The sequence below is a fragment of the Chiloscyllium plagiosum genome, unplaced genomic scaffold (genome assembly GCF_037043375.1).
Source record: "Chiloscyllium plagiosum isolate Xiang-an unplaced genomic scaffold, Cpla_swu_hap1 HiC_scaffold_9, whole genome shotgun sequence".
NCBI lineage: Eukaryota > Metazoa > Chordata > Chondrichthyes > Orectolobiformes > Hemiscylliidae > Chiloscyllium > Chiloscyllium plagiosum.
Window position 1 is genome coordinate 61716957 of NW_028270147.1, and position 25070 is coordinate 61742026.

Genomic DNA, 25070 nt, shown 5'->3' on the forward strand with positions numbered 1-25070 from the left:
TGTCTAGTGTCACCCTGCCCTGTGCCATCTCCTAAATTCTGGCTTTTCTGATCCTTTTCAATTTCAATTCTAACTATCCTTGTTCCTCTCATGCAGCACAAAGCAATGTTCATTCATATTATATTAAGGAAACTCCTAAATCAATCCAGGTACCGGAAGCCCATTAAACAGTCTATTGTGATTTTATGAATTCTATTATACTGATGCTAAAGTGATGGGGTTGGATTTTCAAAATGTTTGGTGTCTACTGTAGGGTGGAAAAGCCTGTGATTTGGTGCATCCATGCCAGTTCCCTGCCATAGATGTATTGTTTTGAAAGAGGGCAGCTCATGATCGGATTGGTAGTTGGCAATACAGATTTCTGGGTCCAGGTCCAACATAATACATTCAGCGTTGGAGCATGATGGTCAGACAAGAACCTTCTCATTCCTCCTTCACTAATAACCCCGCTGCCTAATCATAGCCACAGCTGCTTACTATTGTCTGAATCATTGTTCCTTCATGATTACACCTGGAGCTGAAGATGAATACAAAAGTTAGAAAAGCATTTCACTCTCTAGCACTGACATATCTCATGGAGAGTACAAGATTCACCAAACCTATAAAGGGAGGTGGAGTGAAAATTCGCTAAGACCCAATATCACCCACAGGGATTAATCCATGCCTGTGCATTGGGATATGTATCTCTCAAATCACACAGTGCCTAATGGAAGTGACATGTAAATCAGCACTAAATGCGCAGTCGAGACACTGCTGCTTCAACATAGGGATTATATTCATGTAATTCAAGCACTACTTAAAGCTAAAAAATGTGTTGCTGGAAAAGCGCAGCAGGTCAGGCAGTATCCAAGGAGCAGGACAATCAAAGTTTCGGGCATAAGCCCTTCTTCCGGAATGAGGAGGGTATGCCAAGCAGGCCAAGATAAAAGGTAGGGAGGAGGGGCTTTAGGAATGCGATAGGTGGAAGGAGGTTAAGGTGAGGGTGATAGGCCGGAGAGGGGGTGTGGGCGGAGAGGTCGGGAAGAAGATTGCAGGTCAAGAAGGCGGTGCTGAGTCCGAGGGTCGGGATGGAGGTGGGGGGGGGGAGGGGAAATGAGGAAGCTGGAGAAATCTGCATTCATCCCTTGTGGTTGGACAGTTCCTAGGCAGAAGATGAGGCACTCTTCCATGTGTCGTGTTGCCAAGGTCTGGCGATGGAGGAGGCCAAGGACCTGCATGTCCTTGACGGAGTGGGAGGGGGAGTTAAAAAGTGTTCAGCCACGGGGCGGTTGGGTTGGTTGGTGTGGGTGGCCCAGAGGTGTTCTCTGAAACGTTCTGCAAGTAGGCAGCCTGTCTCCCCAATGTAGAGGAGGCCACATTGGGTTCAGCGGATGCAGTAAATGATGTGTGTGGAGGTGCAGGTGAATTTGTGATGGATATGGAACGATCCCTTGGGGCCTTGGAGGGAAGTGAGGGGGGAGGTGTGCACGCAAGTTTTGCATTTGTTGCGGTTGCAGGGGAAGGTGCCGGGAGTGGAGGTTGGGTTGGTGGGGGTGTGGACCTGATGAGGGAGTCGCGGAGGGAGTGGTCTTTCTGGAACGTTGATAGGGGAGGGGAGGGAAATATATCCTTGGTGGTGGGGTCTGTGGAGAGCATCGTCAACCACGTCTGAGGGAATACCAAACAACCCAGATGGCCTGCTTCATCAAAGACTGCAATTTCCCCTCAGACGTGGTTGACGATGCTCTCCACCGCATCTCCTCCACTTCCCGCTCCTCCGCCCTTGAACCCTGCCCCTCCAATCGCCACCAGGACAGAATCCCACTGGTCTTCACCTACCACCCCACCGACCTCCAGATACATCCTTCGTCATTTCCGCCACCTCCAAACAAACCCCACCACCAAGGATATATTTCCCTCCCCTCCCCTATCAGCGTTCTGGAAAGACCACTCCCTCCGCGACTCCCTCATCAGGTCCACACCCCCCACCAACCCAACCTCCACTCCCGGCACCTTCCCTTGCAACCGCAACAAATGCAAAACTTGCGCCCACACCTCCCCCCTCACTTCCCTCCAAGGCCCCAAGGGATCCTTCCATATCCTTCACAAATTCACCTGCACCTCCACACACATCATTTACTGCATCCACTGCACCCGATGTGGCCTCCTCTACATTGGGGAGACAGGCCGCCTACTTGCGGAACTTTTCAGAGAACACCTCTGGGCCACCCACACCAACCAACCCAACCGCCCCGTGGCTGAACACTTTAACTCCCCCTCCCACTCCACCAAGGACATGCAGGTCCTTGGCCTCCTCCATCGCCAAACCATGGCAACATGACGCCTGGAGGAAGAGCGCCTCATCTTCTGCCTAGGAACCCTCCAACCACAAGGGATGAATGCAGATTTCTCCAGCTTCCTCATTTCCCCTCCCCCCACTTTATCTCCGTCCCAACCCTCAGACTTTCAGCATCGCCTTCTTGACCTGCAATTTTCTTCCCGACCTCTCCGCCCCCGCCCCCTCTCCGGCCTATCACCCTCACCTTAACCTCCTCCCACCTATCGCATTCCCAACGCCCCTCCCCCAAGATCCTCCTCCCTACCTTTTATCTTAGTTTGCTTGGCACACCCTCCTCATTCCTGAATAAGAGCTTATGCCCGAAATGTCGATTCTCCTGCTCCTTGGATGCTGCCTGACCTGCTGCGCTTTTCCAGCAACACATTTTCAGCTCTATCCAATGTCTTGTTTAGTTCCAACATTACATCCCTGACATTGCATTCAATATCACTCCCACTAATGAACTCTATACTGTCCATTGGGAAGAAAATTAAATGATGCTAATCTCTGCTCAGAGTGACAAACAAATGACTAAAGATATCATCTCAGATTTATCTCCTAAATAAATGCAGAATGTTTGATATTTTCACAACTCATCAATCCTATAACTAGTTTAAAGATTTATTTTCTCACTGCATTGTACCACCATGACACCCAACAGTAAATTTAGTTTTAATCTGAAATAACTTGCTTCTGGAGCCCTCAATCTTTTACAATTTAAAATCATACTGACATTAAGTCTTCCACAGTTTCTCGTTATTGATCTTTAGTTATTTAAGACGCTCATTACATCTCCACTGTGTTTTTATCAAGGACACTGTAGAATGCTGGCATCTCTCCTTACATCAATTATAGAAGATTTTACTGCAATATCTGATTTCTAAAACTTGTTCAAAGCCAATCTCTCCATCAGAAAACCTTTTTATTATCAATTGTTTTAAATTGCCGATCAAAATAGCTGCATAAAACATGAAACCAAAAAAAGTGGAAAATGTTTTCCAGCATTTCCTTGACTATCTTTAAATGTTGTTGTTCCAGTAGGTGAGTATAGATATCTTCACACATTCTAGAAATAAATTGCAGTAAGGTTGTTGTGTAAGACCAGCCAATAAGACAATCATTTAAAACAAACTCTGTCCTTGATCCTGATTATGATATAAATGACATCAGTAATCTATTGACATACATTTCAAAGATGACTGGATACTAGTCCAGAAGATCTGCAAGCTGTATGCAAGTCTCTAATTTCTCCATGGAACAGGATACTGCACATCATAATCTGAGTATTAGACTGGTACAACTGCAAGCCAAAGTGTGGTCAGCAACTCAATATCTGGATGAATTCTGGGTCACGGGTTTCAACCGTTCTGCACATTTGATTCTATTTTTGAATGTTAATGTCCTGATTGAACAGAAGAATTTGACGGTAATTAGTGTCACTGAATGCCTCCAGCTCTGCATCAGCAGCAAAGGCAAGTACCAGCCATGTTGCAGCCTGCCACTGCCTTGCCAATCAAAGCAGACAGTTCTCAGAGTGTCAACAATATAAAACCATGAAATGAAGTGTGAAACTGAGATTGTGCACACGATTTGACACAAGATACCTCAGGGTCTAATGATCTTAAGCATTAAAGGATCACTTTTCTGCTGTTCCACAGTGAACTTGACAACTGTGTACTAATGTGCACCAGGCTGTTTTAGGTTTTCTGAAAACACCATTAAAACTTGTAATGCTGATTTCACAATTAACAAGCTCCGAAAGAAAATTTTAATGGGCCTTTAGCTGAAGGTAAGCAACTTTCTTTGCTTCCCTGGAATCCCAAGAACATATTGAATACTGAAGACTGTCCTAGAGATGCTGACATCCAGAAACAATACCTTGAATCTCAATTATATCTACATAGAAAATAAAACACTATGGGCAGAAATTGCCCAATCCCTGAATAACATGGGAAATGATGAGTCCATACAGAAAATATAGCAAGATCAGAAAAATGGAATTCTTGACATCTAGCAAATGAAGTCTGATTTTCCACCCAAGGTTTTAATGGCAAGAAAAGAACCTCACGGGTGACTGGCAAGAGGCCTATTTGCAGGCATTTACCTCTCATTATTACCAATTTTTGTCTCATCTATATGCAGTTTACTATTCTCCCATCTGGTGGAGAGAAACTAGACAACAACAGGAAAGTCTGAGCAGGTATTTGGTGGCTCCAGCTCACCGCTTGGCCATCAGCTCATCTTGGCCAACAGTTCTCAACACCTCAGGCCATGTTCCATGGTCAGTGCCAGAGTAACCATCTGCACTCCACATCCACATCATCATAGCTCACCTCTCACTTACTCATGATATAGTTCACCACTGTAAGGATTGCTAGACTATTAATCCTGAGAGGAGAAAGTGAGGACTGCAGATGCTGGAGATCAGAGCTGAAAATGTGTTGCTGGAAAAGCGCAGCAGGTCAGGCAGCATCCAAGGAACAGGAGAATCAACGTTTCAGGCATAAGCCCTTCTTCAGGAATCCTGAAGAAGGGCTTATGCCCGAAACGTCGATTCTCCTGTTCCTTGGATGCTGCCTGACCTGCTGCGCTTTTCCAGCAACACATTTTCATTATTAATCCTGAGACCCAGGTAATGTTCTGGGGACTCAGGTTTGAATCCTACCGTGGCAGATGGTGGCATTTGAATTTTAAAAGGTCTGGAACCTAATGATGACCATGAAACCATTGTTGATTGTCAGAAAAACACATCTGGTTCATTAATGTCCTTTAGATAAGGAAATCGGTCATCCTTACCCAGTCTGATCTACATGTGATCTCAGACCCACAGCATGTGGTTGACCCTTAACTGCCCTCTGGGCAATTCAAGATGGGCAATAAATACTGGCCTAACCAGAAATGCCCACACACCTCGAATGAATAAATAATACCGTACTTTGGCAGTCACTAACAACTTTTATTGTAATGCTGCTGATAGGCCACTTTGAATCTAGGGATAAGTACCTGTTCATGAGTTGGAACAGATTGAACTTCAGGACTGTTCACTTGCTCTATTATCACTCACTATCTTCACATCTACATGGATGCACACGGCATCTTTGTCTTGCTTTGCTATGTCCTGTTGAACTTTGATGCCTCATTCAGAACTTGCAGGCTCACAGTACTTCTGTCTTACTTTGCCTTTCGCTCAGAAGCAAATTTGGACAGATTGTCATGTTTGTTAGCAGTGATCAGTCAATGAGTGGACTTGTTGCTACACAGTACTATGCTACATCAATGTCACACCTACACGATGTGCCAGCAGCTTCCACAGATAACACACTGCATGTGCTTCAATGAAATAACCATCTCTCACAGTCTAATAGGAGCACTTACCTGTCATGGCCCTGCCACAGTCAGTCAGTCATAGGATGGTCCAATCTCAGTCCAGGGACTTGGATGCATTCATTGGGTTGGTCAGATTCAGGGGTCTGTATTTTTGCAGTCTGGGGAGAGGAGTACAGTCAGTCGTGCAGGTAAATGCAACCAGTCAAAGGATTAGCTGTAAGTCATTTGAGAGCTGCTCAGAGGTCAATCAGAGTCTGGTCATGGATCAGTCAGGGCTGTTGTTTCAAGGCAGTCGAGTGACGGGATGGGACACAATCCATCCTGGGGCTCTGTTCACTGAAAGTCAAGAGAAGGAACTACTGACGTGGTGGGTAATATGGATAACTCAATTGTGGGGATTGGAGGCAGCAAACTGGATGTAAAGGGAACAATAATCAACAGTTGCCACTAATATGGCTTCAACAGAGGGACATTGCAGCAAGATAGTTGGCATGACTAAATAGTAAGTCTGAGGCTCAGAGTGCAATGGTGAGAGATGAAGATTTAAATGAAAGAATTATGTGGAAATGTGTTGAAGCTTAAAACTGAAGCAGTCAACAGGGATTGCAAGAAGAATGAAACATGATGACTTTGGTGGTTTTCCCTAGATTAATCAGACTGAGCCTGCAATCCAGTGTGGAAAGTACAACTTATATTGCCTTCCATCATCATCCGAATTGCAAATCTGCAATGGAAATAAGAAATGGCTATGACTACATGCAGAAAGGGCAGAGTAAACATATTCCTTTCTGTCTGAGGATGCGAACTGTACTTTTGGGTAATGTGAGGCCCTTCAAAGGACAATTGTACCTGGAAATTACACAGTATAGATTTAAGATATTGGTAATCATAGAATTCCACACACAGTGAGATGACCAAATTTGTTGAATACAATCCTTGTCATAAGAAATCCTGACCATGTTATTGGTCATTACAGTTTGATCATAGGCATCTCTGTGAAGCAGAAGTAATTACAGGTGACTTTAAAGGTATCTCTGTGTGCTACAATTCATAATGACATTCCAAGGTCTCCTAGGTTGCACAAGGGTGTGCAGCTGATTTGTTATCATGTTGAACTGTAAATATTTGCCAACTTGCTCTTATATGCAGTCTTGTTTGAGCAATGTGAAAAGGTGGGTACTCAAGGAAGAAGGTTTCAATAATCTTCCCACACTTACAATCTCCTAATGTATTTGTGCGACCTGGCTGGTGCTGCATATTCAGAATAAGGTCCACTATGTCAAAGGTCCATGTAGAAGCATCAACTGGCTCTCTTTGTCAGCATTCCATGTCCCATTATATCAGGGACCATGCTAAACTGTCATTTATATTTGATGCAGTTGTTCACTGCTCACATTACAAAGAACTTGATATTCTGCAGGTCTGTTCATTGGCACCATGACCAACAGATCCAGCCACAACTGGTGTTAACATCCCTGTAACCTTGGTGCAACTAAGACACACAGAAATTGGGGAGGAACAAATGTGCCAGCAAGCCCAGGATCAGCAGCAACCGGTCAGCCTCTACATTAAGAACTCGCAATGGAAATCCCCTCAGTATTTGGAGAATGTACAGGAATCCCAGAGTCTTTCATCCTTGATGCCATTCCTTCCAAATGAGCAAGCTGCTTTGCATCACATGGCAGAGGGTGTCCCGGGACATCATCACTGAACTGTGTCATCTGCTGAAGTGGGACTCTAAATGTGAAGGGGTGATAACTGCATTAAATCTTTATCCAATTGGCTACTTCCAAGTACCCACTGGAGATCTGTGTGGGATCTCTGAATCTTTAACTCTGAAAAACAGAGAGTGGTTAGGGAAATGCACTTCTGTGAAGTGTGTTGGACCCCTGGTTCAATTGAGACCTTCAAGAGGGCATTGGATGATTATTTAAATAGAAATAATATGCAGGGGTAGGGACAAAGGCAGGAAATGTGCAGCAGGTAATGATGGTCTTTTGATGGGCTGAAAAGCCTCTTCTGTGCAATAATATTTCTGTGATTTTGTAAAAAAAATTAAATGATAAGTGAACCATTAGCAATAGCTCCCCTTTGTGGCAATGACCATCAATGCAAGGTCTCATGTCACAAGGGTGACTTCATAGCAAATGCAAGATTTTCTGTCTTGGAACAGCTTCAGTGTCCTCTTATAACTCACATGCAGCGTGAACCTGTGCTGTTCTTTTGCTAATAGTTCCAGAGTCACCTTAAGTGAAGGATGAAAGGTGAAAGCACAGATGAACTAATGCATATCAATTTTTGAAACTTTAAGAAGATGCAAAATGTATATACTTATTTTGTATACTATGAAATAATTACTGTAAAATATACACACTGAAAGAAATATGCTTACCAATGTCTACTTTTGAACCATAACATATTTATCTAGGTATGATGCCTGTCCAAACAAATTCCAGGCAATGACCAACTCCAAGGAAAGATAATCTATCACCTCTTGACATTCAATGGCATAACCATTGTTGAATCCTTTACTTTCAACATCCTTGGATTACCATTAGACGAATCATATAAATCCAACAAATGCTAGAGCAGGTCAGAAGCTAGGAATCCTGCAGTGAGTAATACATCTCCCGACTTTCTACAACCTGTCCATTATCTACAAATCACAAGTCAGAAGTGTGATGGAATACTCCCCTCTTGCTTGGATGGGTGCAACTCCAATTCTACTCAAGAAGCTTGACACCATCCAGGACAAAGCAACCCACTCAATTGACACCATATCCATAAACATTCACTCCTTCCATCACCAATGCTCAGTCGCAGCATTGTTTACCATCTACAAGTTGCACAACAGAAATTCACTAAAACTCTTTAGATGGCAGCTTCCAAACCCATGACCACTACCATCTGGAAAGACAAGGATGGTATTTACATAGGAACACTATCACCTGCAAGTTTCCCTCTAAGCTATTCATCATCAGAACAATATCACCAATCCTTCAGTGTTGTTGAGTTAAAATTCTGGAACGGTCTCCCTATTAGCACTAACTCTAACCCTACCCACCACAAACAGACTGCAGTGGTTCAAGAAGGCAGCTCACCACTACTTTCTCAAAGGCAACTAGAGATGGGAAATAAATACTGGCCCGACCAATATTCCCCACATGCCATGAAAAAAAAATCCAGTTTCAAGATGTAAATCTTTCAAAGGAAATAACAATTTTGCAAAGAGAATCAGAGAAATTTCATGAAGAAGCAGTAGTTTTCCATCATAAACTTTCAAAAATGTTGTCTTAATATAACTGAAGAGGAAGTCTCTTAAATTCAAAGTGAAGACATGATGTGATATTAAAAGCTATCTGTCTTTCAGTTGGTAATGGGATCTCCATAGGTCACCCACTTTAATGCTTTTGGAATTGCAGTAAAAGCTTTAAAGGAAGAAAGATTTAATGAAAAAAAAGTATTTGCTCATTTTCGTTTTTGTTCAAATGAAAGATAATTCACAAGACCTATTCTTTATTTTCTTTACAACAATGTTGTATTTCAGTGACCCTATGCCTATCTTCAAAGTAAATTATGTGATAATTATGTATACACAAACAATTTAGGATAATGATCTATCAAACATTCTTCCATTAACTGTGCTTACCATTTCAGTGATTAGATGAATAGCAAATAGTGTAAAAAAAATTGCCATTTGCAGATAAAGCAAACATGACGTCTCATGGAAAGGACCATAGACTATACTCTCAGATGCTGGCTGGTTTGTCCAGCCTTTCAGTACTTTCTGATTTTATTTCATATCATTTATTACATTGACAATATTAAATGAGGAGAGGTGGTGGTGAAGTTGTAATGTAACTTGACTAGCAATCCAGGACCTAGATTGATGCTCTGCATATGTGGGTTTAAATCTCATCATGACAGTAGGTAATATTTGAATTTAATAAAAATCTGGAATTAAAAGCTAGGCAACGATTATTAATTTTCATTAAAAACCCATCTGGTTCACTCATGTCCTTTTAGCAAGGAAATGTGTCACCTTTACCTGAGCGGGCCTACATCCAGACCTGTAATCATGTAGTTGACACTTAGCTGCCCTCTAAAATTGGTCTAACAGATCACTATCATAGAGTCATAGAGATGTACAACATGGAAACAGACCCTTCGGTCCATGCCGACCAGATATCCCAACCCAATCTAATCCCACCTGCCAGCACCCGGCCCATATTCCTCCAAACCCTTCCTACTCATATACCCATCCAAATGTCTCTTAAATGTTGCAATTGTACCAGCCTCCACCACTTCCTCTGGCAGCTCATTCCATACACGAACCATCCTCTGTGTGAAAAAGTTGCCCCATAAGTCTCTTTTATATCTTTCCCCTCTCACCCTAAACCTACGCCCTCTAGTTCTGGACTCCCCAACCCCAGGAAAAAGACTTTGCCTATTTACTCTATCCATGCCCCTCATAATTTTGTAAACTTCTCAGCATCCGATGCTCCAAGGAAAACAGCCCCAGCCTGTTCAGCCTCTCCCTATAGCTCAAATGCTGGCTCAACCAGCGAAGCCTATATCCCTTGAATAAATAAAACAAAACTCCTTTTACCCTCTCTCCTTTTGGAATATTGCTCCATTGAAAATGTGCTCTAACAAAATTTTGCTCATCTCTCTCATGAAAGGAAAACTCCTACTTTTAACATAGCGCACCCTCATTCTGGAATGACAAACAAGAGTAAACTTTCCTTTCATGTCCATTTTGTCAAGACCATTCAGAATCTTACATGCTTCAAACAAGTCACCCTTCACTCTGCTCAACTTCACCGGCAAAGGGCCAGACTGTATCCACTTAAGAGAACCTGCTGATTCCAGGTATCAATCTAGTAAACCTTCTCTGAACTGCCTCCAATGTACGTACACCTTTCCTTGAATAAGGAGACCTAGTCTGGATATAGCATTCAGGATGTGGTCACATACCAATACCATGTATAACTGAAGCATAACATCTTTACTTTTATAAAAACTGAAAGAACTGTGGATGCTGGATATCAGAAACAAAAAGCAGAAATTGCTGAAACAGCTCAGCAGGTCTGGTAATATCTGTGTTGGTAGAACCGGCAAAACCCAGTTCTGAGGAAGAGTCACTGGACCTGAAACATTAACTCTGATATCTCTCCGCATATGCTGCCAGACCTGCTGAGTTTTTCCAGTAATTTCTGTTTTTGATCCTTACGTTTATGTGCAATCCCTCTCAATAAAGAATAGTATTGTATTAGCCTCCTTAATTATGTGCCTGCATATTAACTTTTTGGGACTGATGCACCAGAACACCGAACTCCCTCTGCCTCTCGGAATTCTACAGTCATTTTCCACTTAAGTAAATCTTTGCTTTTTCATTCTTCCTGACAAAGTGAACAACATCACATTTTCTCACATTATACTCTGCAAGATTTTTGACCATTCACTCAATCTATCTATATCCATCAACAACTATTTCATGTTTTCTTCACAATATATTTTCCTATCTTGGTGTCTTTTACAAATTTAGGTACCTTCTCTCATCTAAGTTATTGATGTAAGTTGTAAAAAATTGAGAGCCTAGGGTAGACCCACGCTGGATTCCATTTCTCACATCTTGCTAATCAAAGATCTATTTCTGCATACTTACTGTTTTCTCAAGCCAGACAATCTTATATCAATACTGATATGTTACCTCCTATTGCATGAGCTTTAATTGTTTGAAATAACATTTGATGTGGCACCTTATAAAATGCCTTGTATAAATTCAAATATAATACATCTACAGGTTTCTTTTAATCCATAGCACATGGTATTCCTTCGAAGACCTTTAATTATTTGTTTAAACATGATTTCTCTTTGATGAAGCCTGATTACCTTGAATTTTTCAAAGTGAGTAGCTACATTCTCTTTAATGATTAATTCTTAACAGATTTACATAACAGATGTTCTGCTAGCTTGTCTGTTTTCCGTTTTCACTGCCACCCCTCCTGTGTAGAGGGATTTTATTCATTACTTTGCAGTCCAATGAAACATTTCCTTAAGGTAGGGAATTTTGGAAAATTCACCCCACTGCATATATTATCTCATTAACAACCTCTTTTAATACCGTAGGATGAAATTAATCAGAACTCAAAGACTTGTTAATCTAGATCTTTATCAGTTTGCTTTTACCATTTCCCTTGTGACTGTAACTTAGTTACGTTCCTCTTTCCTTCCAACTCCTAATTTAGAGCTATCACTGGAATGTTTTTTGTATCCTCTATGGTATAGATAGTAGCAAAATATTTATTCATTTCAGCCACCATTATGTATGATCCATTCCCTGTTTTCTCTATGTGGAGGACCAACACTCTCATTATTTACACGTTTTCTTTTTAGATACTGTACTGATTGGAGAAAGTGAGGACTGCAGATGCTGGAGATCAGAGCTGAAAATGTGTTGCTGGAAAAGTGCAGCAGGTCAGGCAGCATCCAAGGAGCAGGAGAATCAACGTTTCAGGCATGAGCTGAAGAAGGGCTCATGCCTGAAACGTCGATTCTCCTGCTCCTTGAATGCTGCCTGAACTGCTGCACTTTTCCAGCAACACATTTGCAGCACTGTACTGATTGGAACCAGGTGGATTTTGTTGACTATGAGATCCTTGATTGGGGTTGTTAACCTGAGCCAATCAGGAAAGCCCTGGCTAACCAATATAACCAGAAGATTTCACTGTGTCTCACACCTGCGCACACACACAAAAAAAAAACCAGAAGAGAAGGGCAGTGTTTGTCACTGGCCACCCGGGTGTTTTCCTATCTTCCTGGTGGTGGAAATTGAATAAAGATTCGTGCACTTTGTGTCTTCCACTGTGTCTCACACCTGCACACACACACCATGGGTGCTGGGGGAAAAAAATAAGCACTACCGCACTTAGGTGGTAGTGTGGGGGTTAAAAAAGAAAAAAAAGAGAAAGAAAAAAGAAAAAGCAAAAAACAAACCAGGAGAAAGGGCAGTGTTTGTCAAAAAAAAAATATATAACCAGAAGATTTCACTGTGTCTCACACCTGCGCACACACAAATAAAAAACCAGAAGAGAAGGGCAGTGTTTGTCACTGGCCACCCGGGTGTTTTCCTATCTTCCTGGTGGTGGAATTTGAATAAAGATTTGTGCACTTTGTGTCTTTCACTGTGTCTCACACCTGCACACACACACACACCATGGGTGCTGGGGATAAAATAAGCACTACCGCATTTAGGTGGTAGTGTGGGGGTTTAATTAAAAAAACAAAAAGGAGTGTACCATGGGTTCTGGGGATAAAATAAGCACTAAAAAAGAAGAAAAAAAAGAGAAAAAAAAGATAAAAAAATATAACCAGAAGATTTCACTGTGTCTCACACCTGCGCACACACACACAAAAAAAAACCAGAAGAGAAGGGCAGTGTTTGTCACTGGCCACGCGGGTGTTTTCCTATCTTCCTGGTGGTGGAAATTGAATAAAGATTGGTCCACTTTGTGTCTTCCACTGTGTCTCACACCTGCACACACACACCATGGGTGCTGGGGAAAAAAAATAAGCACTACCGCAGTTAGGTGGTAGTGTGGGGGTTAAAAAAGAAAGGGGGAAAGAAAAGAAGAAAAAAAAGAAAAAAAAGAAAAGAGAAAAAAAAAGAAAAGAGAAAAAAAAGAAAAAAAAAGAAAAAGAAAAAATATATAAACAAGAGGGCAGGGAGTGGAGTGCATCATTTCTCCCTCCAACTCTATTTTCATTTAGTCCCTACCCTCCCCCTCACTGTTTTGATCACACAGCACTGTCCCTTGATGTGAAGGGCAGTGTTTGTCACTGGCCACCCGGGTGTTTTCCTATCTTCCTGGTGGTAGAAATTGAATAAAGATTGGTGCACTTTGTGTCTTTCACTGTGTCTCACCCCTGCACACACACACCATGGGTGCTGGGGATAAAATAAGCACTACCGCACTTAGGTGGTAGTGTGGGGGTTAAAATAAAATAAACAGGGGATTAACTGGAAAAATATATAACCAGAAGATTTCACTGTGTCTCACACCTGCGCACACACACAAAAAAAAAACCAGAAGAGAAGGGCAGTGTTTGTCACTGGCCACCCGGGTGTTTTCCTATCTTCCTGGTGGTGGAAATTGAATAAAGATTCGTGCACTTTGTGTCTTCCACTGTGTCTCACACCTGCACACACACACCATGGGTGCTGGGGGAAAAAAATAAGCACTACCGCACTTAGGTGGTAGTGTGGGGGTTAAAAAAGAAAAAAAAGAGAAAGAAAAAAGAAAAAGCAAAAAACAAACCAGGAGAAAGGGCAGTGTTTGTCAAAAAAAAAATATATAACCAGAAGATTTCACTGTGTCTCACACCTGCGCACACACAAATAAAAAACCAGAAGAGAAGGGCAGTGTTTGTCACTGGCCACCCGGGTGTTTTCCTATCTTCCTGGTGGTGGAATTTGAATAAAGATTTGTGCACTTTGTGTCTTTCACTGTGTCTCACACCTGCACACACACACACACCATGGGTGCTGGGGATAAAATAAGCACTACCGCATTTAGGTGGTAGTGTGGGGGTTTAATTAAAAAAACAAAAAGGAGTGTACCATGGGTTCTGGGGATAAAATAAGCACTAAAAAAGAAGAAAAAAAAGAGAAAAAAAAGATAAAAAAATATAACCAGAAGATTTCACTGTGTCTCACACCTGCGCACACACACACAAAAAAAAACCAGAAGAGAAGGGCAGTGTTTGTCACTGGCCACGCGGGTGTTTTCCTATCTTCCTGGTGGTGGAAATTGAATAAAGATTGGTCCACTTTGTGTCTTCCACTGTGTCTCACACCTGCACACACACACCATGGGTGCTGGGGAAAAAAAATAAGCACTACCGCAGTTAGGTGGTAGTGTGGGGGTTAAAAAAGAAAGGGGGAAAGAAAAGAAGAAAAAAAAGAAAAAAAAGAAAAGAGAAAAAAAAAGAAAAGAGAAAAAAAAGAAAAAAAAAGAAAAAGAAAAAATATATAAACAAGAGGGCAGGGAGTGGAGTGCATCATTTCTCCCTCCAACTCTATTTTCATTTAGTCCCTACCCTCCCCCTCACTGTTTTGATCACACAGCACTGTCCCTTGATGTGAAGGGCAGTGTTTGTCACTGGCCACCCGGGTGTTTTCCTATCTTCCTGGTGGTAGAAATTGAATAAAGATTGGTGCACTTTGTGTCTTTCACTGTGTCTCACACCTGCACACACACACCATGGGTGCTGGGGATAAAATAAGCACTACCGCACTTAGGTGGTAGTGTGGGGGTTAAAAAAGAAAGGGGAAAGGAAAAAAAAAATAAAAATAAACAAGAGGGCAGGGAGTGGAGTGCATCATAAAAAAAATATAACCAGAAGATTTCACTGTGTCTCACACCTGCGCACACACACAAAAAAAAACCCAGAAGAGAAGGGCAGTGTTTGTCACTGGCCACCCGGGTGTTTTCCTATCTTCCTGGTGGTGGAAATTGAATAAAGATTCGTGCACTTTGTGTCTTCCACTGTGTCTCACACCTGCACACACACACCATGGGTGCTGGGGGAAAAAAATAAGCACTACCGCACTTAGGTGGTAGTGTGGGGGTTAAAAAAGAAAAAAAAGAGAAAGAAAAAAGAAAAAGCAAAAAACAAACCAGGAGAAAGGGCAGTGTTTGTCAAAAAAAAAATATATAACCAGAAGATTTCACTGTGTCTCACACCTGCGCACACACACAAAAAAAAACCCAGAAGAGAAGGGCAGTGTTTGTCACTGGCCACCCGGGTGTTTTCCTATCTTCCTGGTGGTGGAATTTGAATAAAGATTCGTGCACTTTGTGTCTTTCACGGTGTCTCACACCTGCACACACACACACAATGGGTGCTGGGGATAAAATAAGCACTACCGCATTTAGGTGGTAGTGTGGGGGTTAAATTAAAAAAACAAAAAAAAGGAGTGTACCATGGGTTCTGGGGATAAAATAAGCACTAAAAAAGAAGAAAAAAAAGAGAAAAAAAGAAAAAAAAAGAAAAAAAAATATAACCAGAAGATTTCACTGTGTCTCACACCTGCGCACACACAAAAAAAATAACCAGAAGAGAAGGGCAGTGTTTGTCACTGGCCACCCGGGTGTTTTCCTATCTTCCTGGTGGTGGAATTTGAATAAAGATTCGTGCACTTTGTGTCTTTCACTGTGTCTCACACCTGCACACACACACACACCATGGGTGCTGGGGATAAAATAAGCACTACCGCACTTAGGTGGTAGTGTGGGGGTTAAATTATAAAAAAAAAGGAGTGTCACTGCCCTTTGATGTGAAGGGCAGTGTTTGTCACTGAAAAAAAAGGAGTGTCACTGCCCTTTGATGTGAAGGGCAGTGTTTGTCACTGAAAAAAAAGGAGTGTCACTGCCCTTTGATGTGAAGGGCAGTGTTTGTCACTGGCCACTTGAGTGTTTGCGAAAAAAAAAGAAAAAAATATATATATAACCAGAAGATTTAGACTCTTCTCAGGTCAGGGGATTGACTCTGTGCCACAGTCAGTATGTTATTGCTTCTGTTGGGTTTTTTTTGGGAGAACCTGATTCCTAAACTGGCTGGTTTACAAAGCCAGTTTTGTTATTTTATTGAGGACTGATTTCTAAACTGCCTGATCTACCCAGTCAATATGTTTCAGGGGTAATTCAGCCCTCATTATGGAACTGTTGTTTCACTGGCTGGGTACAGCCTATGTATTACTCTTTTCTCTCTTACTTTGAGAAAAGGACAATGTTGATTTTCGTGGCAGGGCTTAGCCCTTGTATTGTTTTTTTTTTAAAAAATGTGTTTTCACTTTTTTTGGTGTTTGGACTGAGCCCCTGTGAGAAAATACATCTTTCCAGATGAGCTGTTCCTGTTTGGGTAGGCCTGGCTCTTTGTGGATTATAAGGCCTCTGTAAAGACTGAACACCTGTGTGTGCTGGGAGGTGAGCAAATGCTGCCTTTGTGAGTGGACCAAACCCCTGTGAATTAACTGCATTTTTAAAATGTATTGTGTTCCTGAGAGAGCCTGGTTCTTTATGGAGGGGCCAGGCCTGTATGGAGACGGAACACCTGTGTGTGCATTGTGGGATGAGTTTGCTGCATTCAGGAGTGGACTCTGCTCTCTATTGTGGACTCTGGTTTTGGCAATAGTCTCTGCGGTTTATACTATCAATTCATTTATAAGGGCTAGCCAAGTTGCTATTATCTGGATGATGTACTAATAACAGGAAATACCACTACAGAGAACTTGGACATAGTGCTTAAATGTTTCTCCCAGGCGGGTGTACATCTTAGAAGGGAAAGAAATGTATTCCAGGTGCCCTAAGTTACCTACTTTGATTACAGTTAACAAAACTGGGTAACACCCATTGGAAGATAGTGAGGGTGATTAAATGATCCCCTGGCTCCCACATCTGTACCTGAACTTGGGTCTTTCCTTGGGTTAGTGAAGTATTACAGGAATTTTATATGTGCCCTAGCCTCCAACCTGGCACCCTTACACCTGTTATTGAAAAAGGGTCAGCCTTGGAAATGGTCACGTAGCAAAGAAGTGGCCTTTATGGAAGTGAAAAAGCAGCTGTCATCATCTAAGGTGTTGGCCCACTATGATCCAAAGCAAGAGGTAATGCTGACAGATGATGTCTCCCTGTATAGTATCGGGGTAGTGTTGGCTCACCAGTGGCCCAATGAAGAGGAATGCCCAATAACATATCCTTCTCTGACTTTGGCTGATACTGAACACAAATATGCCTAGGTAAAGAAGGAAGGTTTAGCAGTCATCTATAGTGCGAGGAAGTTCCACTAGTACTGTACAGACAGGCATCTGTTATAGTAACAGCTCACAAAGCCCTAGAGCTACTGAAGGAAGACAAGGCGGTGCCACCCATAGCTTCTGGAAGATTTCAGCATTGGGTCCTTATTCTCAGCATGTACAAGTTCGAAGACTGTCTAGGAAGCCAAGTGGCTAATGCGGGTGCCTTGAGCCAACTCTCACTGGCAGATATTCCACCAGCGGTGGCTCCCCTGGAAGAGTTTGTTTTGATTTTAAACTTCCTGGCCACCCTTCTAGTCACTGCTGACAATATCCAACTGTGGACAGAAAAGGCTTGTGAACTAGTGAAACTAAAACAGCTGATGGTAATTGGGGAAACGGAAGGGGCCTCTCAACTAGGACTGAAACCTTTCTTAACGGGCCAAGACCAGATCACTGTAGAGGACGGCATATTATTAATCAGGAGTAATAGTCTCTGCAGGAGTAATAGTCTCTGCCCCTATTCAAGGTCACCACCAGATACTGGTTGAACTCAATAGGGTCATCCAGGGTTTTCCAAGATGAATATGCTAGCAAGAAGTTATTTCTGGTGGCCAGGGTTTGATGCTGAGATAACTGTGTTGGTGGAGCAGTGCCCAGAGTGCAAACGGGAATAAAAATTGCCACCAGTGGTGCCCCCACACTCATGGCAATGGCTGGGTAAACTCTGGCCTCTGTTACATGTTGACTATGCCAATCCTTTCATGGACTCAATGTTCCTGGTCATTGTGGATACCTATTCAAAGTGTTGGACGTGAATAAAGTTCATTCAGCAAACTCAGGGATGACGATTGACAAGCTGCGATCATTGATCGCGATGTATAGTCTCCCTGAAGTATTAGTCACATACAATGGGATGTCATTTACTGGCAGTGAATTCGAATATTTGAGAATTAAATAGCATTCAGCACATAAGGACAGCTCCATACCATCCATTGTCCAATGGTCTGGCAGAAAGAGGGGTCCTAACGTTAAAGGCAGGTTTAAACAAGCAGCCTACAAGCATCAATTGATACCGAACTATATCCGAGTTCCTGTTTGATTATAAAACCACTCCTCATGGAACAATAGGGACAGCTCCAGCAGAGTTGCTGATGGGAAGATGATGTCGCATCAGATTAAACCTTTTATTTCCAGACCTGGGGGACAGTTTGAAATGGCAACAGGAATGCCAATGCTAGCCAATTGCCTCTTCTAAGTAAAAGAGACAATTTAATTTAGGGGATGAAGTTTGATGCAAGAACTATGGAAATAGCTGTGTATGGGTAAGAGGGGAAGTTAATGTGAGATCAGGTCCCATAATTTGCAAAGTTCAGGTAGGTGAGGTGGTCTGGATCAAACATTTGATCACTTCAAAGCTGTTACCTCACAAATGGGGCAGGAGCAAAATATACCTGGCAGTCAGAACAACCAGAAGGTATGTCAGAAACCATAGGTGTTCTTTCTCCATCTGCTGTCGAGGAGTCTGAGATAGATGCAGCCTCGATATCGCTACTGCTGGAAGAGGAGGAGGAATCTCTCCCATGATACTTCAGACACAAGAGATGAGCTATGGTCTGGTATACACCACCTATGTCAGAGTCCAAACCAGAGGAATCATACTTGGCACAAAAAAGTCACAAGAAAAGCTAAAAGAGAAAGACCAGGTCTACATCACCAAACTTGGGGAGGATGGAAGTTGGGACCAGGTGAATCTTGTTGACTACAAGATCCTTGATTGACTCAAGTTAATAATCCCAGTAAGGAAAGCCCTGACTGACCAATATAACCAGGAAATTTCCCTGTCCTCCCCTTCACTGTTTGATCACGCAGCATTGCCATTTGATGTGAAGGACACTGCTTGTCACTAGCCACTTTGGTGTTTCCTTCCTTCCTGGTGGTGGAAATTGAATAAAGATTTGCACATCTGTTGTCTTTCGCTGTGTCTCACACCTGCACACGCACACACAAAAAACAGGAGTGTCATGGGTTCTCTTAAAAAAAATTAAAATGGCCGTAAAAATAATATAACCAGGAAATTAGAATCTCCTCCATTCAGCTGACTGACTCCAAGCTGGCTGGCCACAGCCGGTGTACTGCGCACAAGTAAATAAAAGGTGACTTGGTGATGGGATACCAGTCTCTTTGCTGTTATTTCAGATACCTTTGTTAGAGAGTTTGTAGACCATTCCCACTGGTGATTTACTTTCCCCTTTTAATTTTGATCTCCTCCCAAATCAATTCTACATTGTAATCTGCTGATCCAAGGTCATGTCTAACTATTGCAGACAAATACCATCCTTGATTAATTGTGCTACTATCCATCTTTAACCAGCTGCCTATTTTTTTTTAAATGTCATTTACCCCTGAGTATTGTGGACCCAATCCTTGCCATCCAAAAGCAATGGCTGTAATGGCTATCACATTGTATTTATTCACATCAATTGTACTACCAATTCATTTACTTTTTTTTTAAATGAATGCCACATGCATTCTGATACAGAATGTTTAGTTTTGTATTTTTGTTATCTTTGTATCATCTATTATTGATTTTTATTTTCCGAGGCTTCTCTCTCTGTCCCTTCTGGTCATTCTCTGACCTTCATTTCCCCCCCATTACTATTTATCTCTCCTAGCTTGTCCCTTTGATTTACCATAACTTCCCACATTCTATCCCTTGCCGCACTATTTAAAATTAACTCTAGTTCCCCAGTTAGGTGGTTCACAAAAACACTGGCCCCAGCATGGTTCAGATGTACAGATTATTTTTCCAACAATAGTGCTGGTGGTCCATGAATTAGAACCCACTTCTCTCACACTCTTCCTTGAGCTACGTATTAATCTCTAATCTTACGACGTTATGCCAATTTGTGCATAGCTCAAGTAGTAATCCAGGGATTACTAATTCTTAGGTTCTCCTTTTTAATTTAGTATCTCAAGCAATCTATTCAATATTGCATGACCGCTTTCCTAGTTCTACCTCTGCTATTGGTATCTTACATTGTAAGTTCCTTTCCAATTATGAGCAGTTGTTCAAAACCCTGATAGCAGGCAGGCAATGCACTTGCCTGGACTCTCATTTTTTGCTGCAAAGAATGGTGTCAATCACTCTCACTCTACCATCACCTATTACTACTATATTCCTTGCTGCTCCCTGACCTAAATGATGCTATACTATACCGTCATGATATGCACATCCACCCTGCAGCCACAGTTCACTTCCAAATAGGCTGAAAGAACCTCAGGTCTTTTGGACAATTGCAAAGGTTTTTGCTTTTGTAATCTACCCACTGGGTCACTTCCTTGCTTTGCACGCCATCATAATCTCCTGTCCCTGACTACTGATCATCTCAGAGGACACCATGCTAAGTAGTGTGACTGCCACCACTGCCAAAGAATCCAGGTAACTCTCCTCACCCTTATGTATCATAATATCTGTAGTTCAGCCCCGAGCTCATAAATTTTAAGTTGAAGCAAGTTAAACATTGAACACTTCCAACAGACATATCTGCCCAGAATCACAGTGGTATCCAGGAGCGTCCACATGCTGTAGCCTTGATACATCACTATCCTGAACGAGTTTGAATTATTTAATAAGATTTTATTTAATAAGATTAGATAGTCTTTTAGATAATTTATTAACTTTAACACCAATTTGTGTATTACTTTAAAATTTAATAATCAATTCTAATCATCTCTAATAAACCAAGCTCTGTATCTGAATGCCTGTCATAGAGTAATTTTCGTGCCTACTCCTCTCAGCATCTGACTCCTACAAAATGGGGCCTGGGTTCTATGAAGATTTTTTGATGCTGGATTTGTGGATTCCTGATCAGGTAACCAGAGGTGCCTCTGTAGGATCTCCAGTACAAAATACATCTAAATACCACTTTGGCGCTGTGAGGCAGCAGTGCTAACCACTGTGCCACCGTGCCGCCAGAGACCCGGGTTCAATTCCCGCCTCAGGCGACTGACTGTGTGGAGTTTGCACGTTCTCCCAGTGTCTGCGTGGGTTTCCTCCGGGTGCTCCAGTTTCCTCCCGCAGTCCAAAGATGTGCAGGTCAGGTGAATTGGCCATGCTAAATTGCCCATAGTGTTAGGTAAGGGGTAAATGTAGGGGTATGGGTGGGTTACGCTTCGGCGGGTCGGTGTGGACTTGTTGGGCCGAAGGGCCTGTTTCCACACTGTAATGTAATCTAATCTAATAAGGTAAGTGGGTAATTTTTAACAAAACCAGGATCAGAAATGAGGCTTCCAACCCCGATTGGAATATCTGATAATGTTTTAAAAGCATAATTGTGGTGATGCTTAGCTGTTGGGGGGGAATGGAGCTGGATTTTAGTGTTCTGTGGACAGTCTAGCAAGTGGGGAGGGGAGTGTTGGAAAATTAGTCAACACATTTTGTGCGCTATTCCCAGCAAAGAATCCTCCATTCCACTGCAATTTTACCAGTGAGTTGAATGTCATAAGGTTTGCCTTTCATAGGCTCAATGTTTTTAGTTATTATGGATGGCCATTCAAAATGGTTGGACGTGTATAGAGTTAATTTGGTAAACACAAGGACGACGATTGAAAAGTTGCAAACATCTTTTGCAATACATAAATTCCCTGAAATCAGACAATGGGTTATCATCTCCAAGCAGGGAATTTGACAATTTCCTAAAGTTGAATGGTATTCGACATGTAAGGGCAGTTCCGTACCATCCATCGTCCGAAGATCTGATGGAAAGAACAGTCCAAACTTTGAAGGCAGGCTTAAAGAAGCAGTCTACAGATTCATTCAACACCCAACTGCCCCTGTTCCTGTTTGATTATAGGACCACCCCTCACACAAATACAAGGACAGCTTCAGCAGAGTTGATAGTGGGGAGAAACTCTGCCCCCAGATTTGAGGCTGATGTGAGATCAAGTCCTGTGATGTACAAAGTTCAGATGGGAGAGGCCAGTCCTGAAAATACACATGAAAGGTGCATCTTCGCAAACAGCAAAACATATCCTGCCCCTCAGAACATCTAGCAAGGTTGTCAGACCCCGGGTTCTCCCCTTTGTGTAGCGTCAAAGAAAGCTCTTAAGATGAGGTGGACACAGCAGAAGTCACAGCCTTAATGTTGTTACCACATGAAGAAAGTGATGAATTTCAGCTAAGACACTTAAGGCACAAGAGGCGGGCTATGATCTGCTACATACTGCCAGTATCCAAGGCAGGGTCTGATCTGGTGTACAAATGCCCCAGGATAAACTATGGGAAAAAGAATGGGTGTAAATCCCAGGACTTAGAGAGGGAGGGATGTCGCGGTTGTAATGAGGTCAGCCAAGTGGACCTCATGGAATAGGAGTTCCCTGATTGAGGCTTTTCTGTATTAGATTAGATTCAGTGTGAAAACAGGCCCTTCGGCCCAACAAGTCCACACCGACCCGCCGAAGCGCAACCCACCCAGACCCCATTCTCCTACATTTACCCCTTCACCTAACACTATGGGCAATTTAGTTTGGCCAATTCACCTAACCTGCACATTTTTGGACTGTGGGAGGAAACTGGAGCAAACCCACTCAGACACGGGGAGAATGTGCAAACTCCACACAGACAGTCGCCTGAGGCGGGAATTGAACCCGGGTCTCTGGCGCTGTGAGGCAGCAGTGCTAACCACTGTGCCACCTTGCCACCCACTGAGCTCCCCTATTGGACTTTTAACTGGTCCAATAGGGGAGCTCTGGCTGACAGGCATAAACAGAAGTGTCAGGGATTCTGTTCTCTCTAGGCACTAGCTCTGAGCTAGCTGGGTCAGCATCATGTATATTGCATGTGTAAATAAAGGTGACAAGATACCGGCCTTTGTGTAGTAATTTCCAATACTAAAACTATGTTGAAAACATGAAAGTATGGATTACAAGAGATGTATTTTGCAACTTATGTAATTTCAAATAAAAGACAAAATCCTGGAAATGCTTAGTGGATCTAATAGGATCTATACAGAGAGAAAATCAGTTATATTTTCCAAGTTGATTATCTTTCATCAGAAGCTCCAATCAATGGGGGTCAAAAACCTGAAACATGAAGCAGAATGTTCCCGTAACTCAGTGGTAAATTTACAGGTAGATGTAAATGTGTAAAATTCCCTGGGTGACTTATCCTCACCCGCCTTCCCACTCTCAACTAGGCTATAGTTTACGTGGAGTGTGAGAGGCATGGGATGGTTCACTTGATCATACCCCAGTTGAGCTCCTGAAGACCCAAACCTCAATTTCTCAACTTGGATAGGAATTAAGGTGACTCTCTTTTACATTTCAGGTGTCCTTACCCATCCACCCAACCACCACCACTCTCTAAGCCAACCTGGGTGTAGGCTGGAAGTCCAATCTCCAATTAGTTAATCTTCTTGAGAGAATAAAATGACTGTCATCCAGCTGTGATCACAGGAATATATTCTCATCAAGTCTTCAGTTTGTACATGGGAAGTACTGCCATCCAGAAAATCCTGTCCATCAACTCTCTCCATAGAGCTTCCAAGATAAGAATACCTGGTTACCAACCACTTGTGGTTGTGGTGGAGTGCTGCCACCAATTCATCTTATGTCAGCATAGGGTCTTTCAAATGGGCAAGTGGTAAAGGATGAATTATAAATAAGTCTCAGCAGAAGGGTTTTTTGTCTTAGAAAATAGGATACAACTTATCACATCTCAGTAACTACATACAGGTTAAGCTAACTCTTTGTAGGATTAGTAGGGAAACATGATTAGTTTAGTTATATAATAAAATTATATTCATGGATTAAATGTTATTTTACTTAACTGTAACAGATGTGGATTTTAGTAGTTGAATATCATGTGACTATGCTTAGGCTCAATTGATGAAGTAATAAACCATGGGATTTTGAACAGAATGAAGGTGTCAATATACCAGAGGCCCCTGTTTAGTTTATTTTCATTTCATGGAGTCAGATTATAACAACATGTAACATTCAAGGTTGAATAATGCAAATTAACATCTCCCAAACTTGTTAAATTCTTATTGGGCAACAGCATAAGACAAGGAGAAAGTTGCTGGAAGAAGAAAATCATAAAAAGAGTTGCACTCTGCACTGGATTTGTTTCCAGTGTCTTGGAAACAAAGCAATTAGATTTGACTAAATGTAATCTTTGTATTCAAGTTATAAAATTATGAAGGGCATGGATAGGGAAAATAGACAAGGTATTTTATCTGGGATGAGGGACTCCAGAACTAGAGGGCAAAGTGTAGGGTGACAAGGGAATCATTTAAAAGGGACCTCAGGAAAAATGTTTTCACTGGGGGTGGTGCATGTATGGAATGAGCTGCCAGAGGAAATGCTGGAGGCTGGCACAATTATAACAGTTAAAAGGCATCTGGATGGATATATCAATAGAAGTTTAGAGGGATATGGGCCAAGTGCTGGCAAATGGGACTAAATTAGTTTAGGATATCCGGTTGGCATGGACGAATTAGATAAAGAGTCTGTTCTGTGCTGTATATCTCTATGACCCTTTCTGTTTAAGTTTAACCTTATAATCCATTAGAATCCACTTATTAATGTCGTAATATGAGTAATGTATAAGGATATCCCACTAAT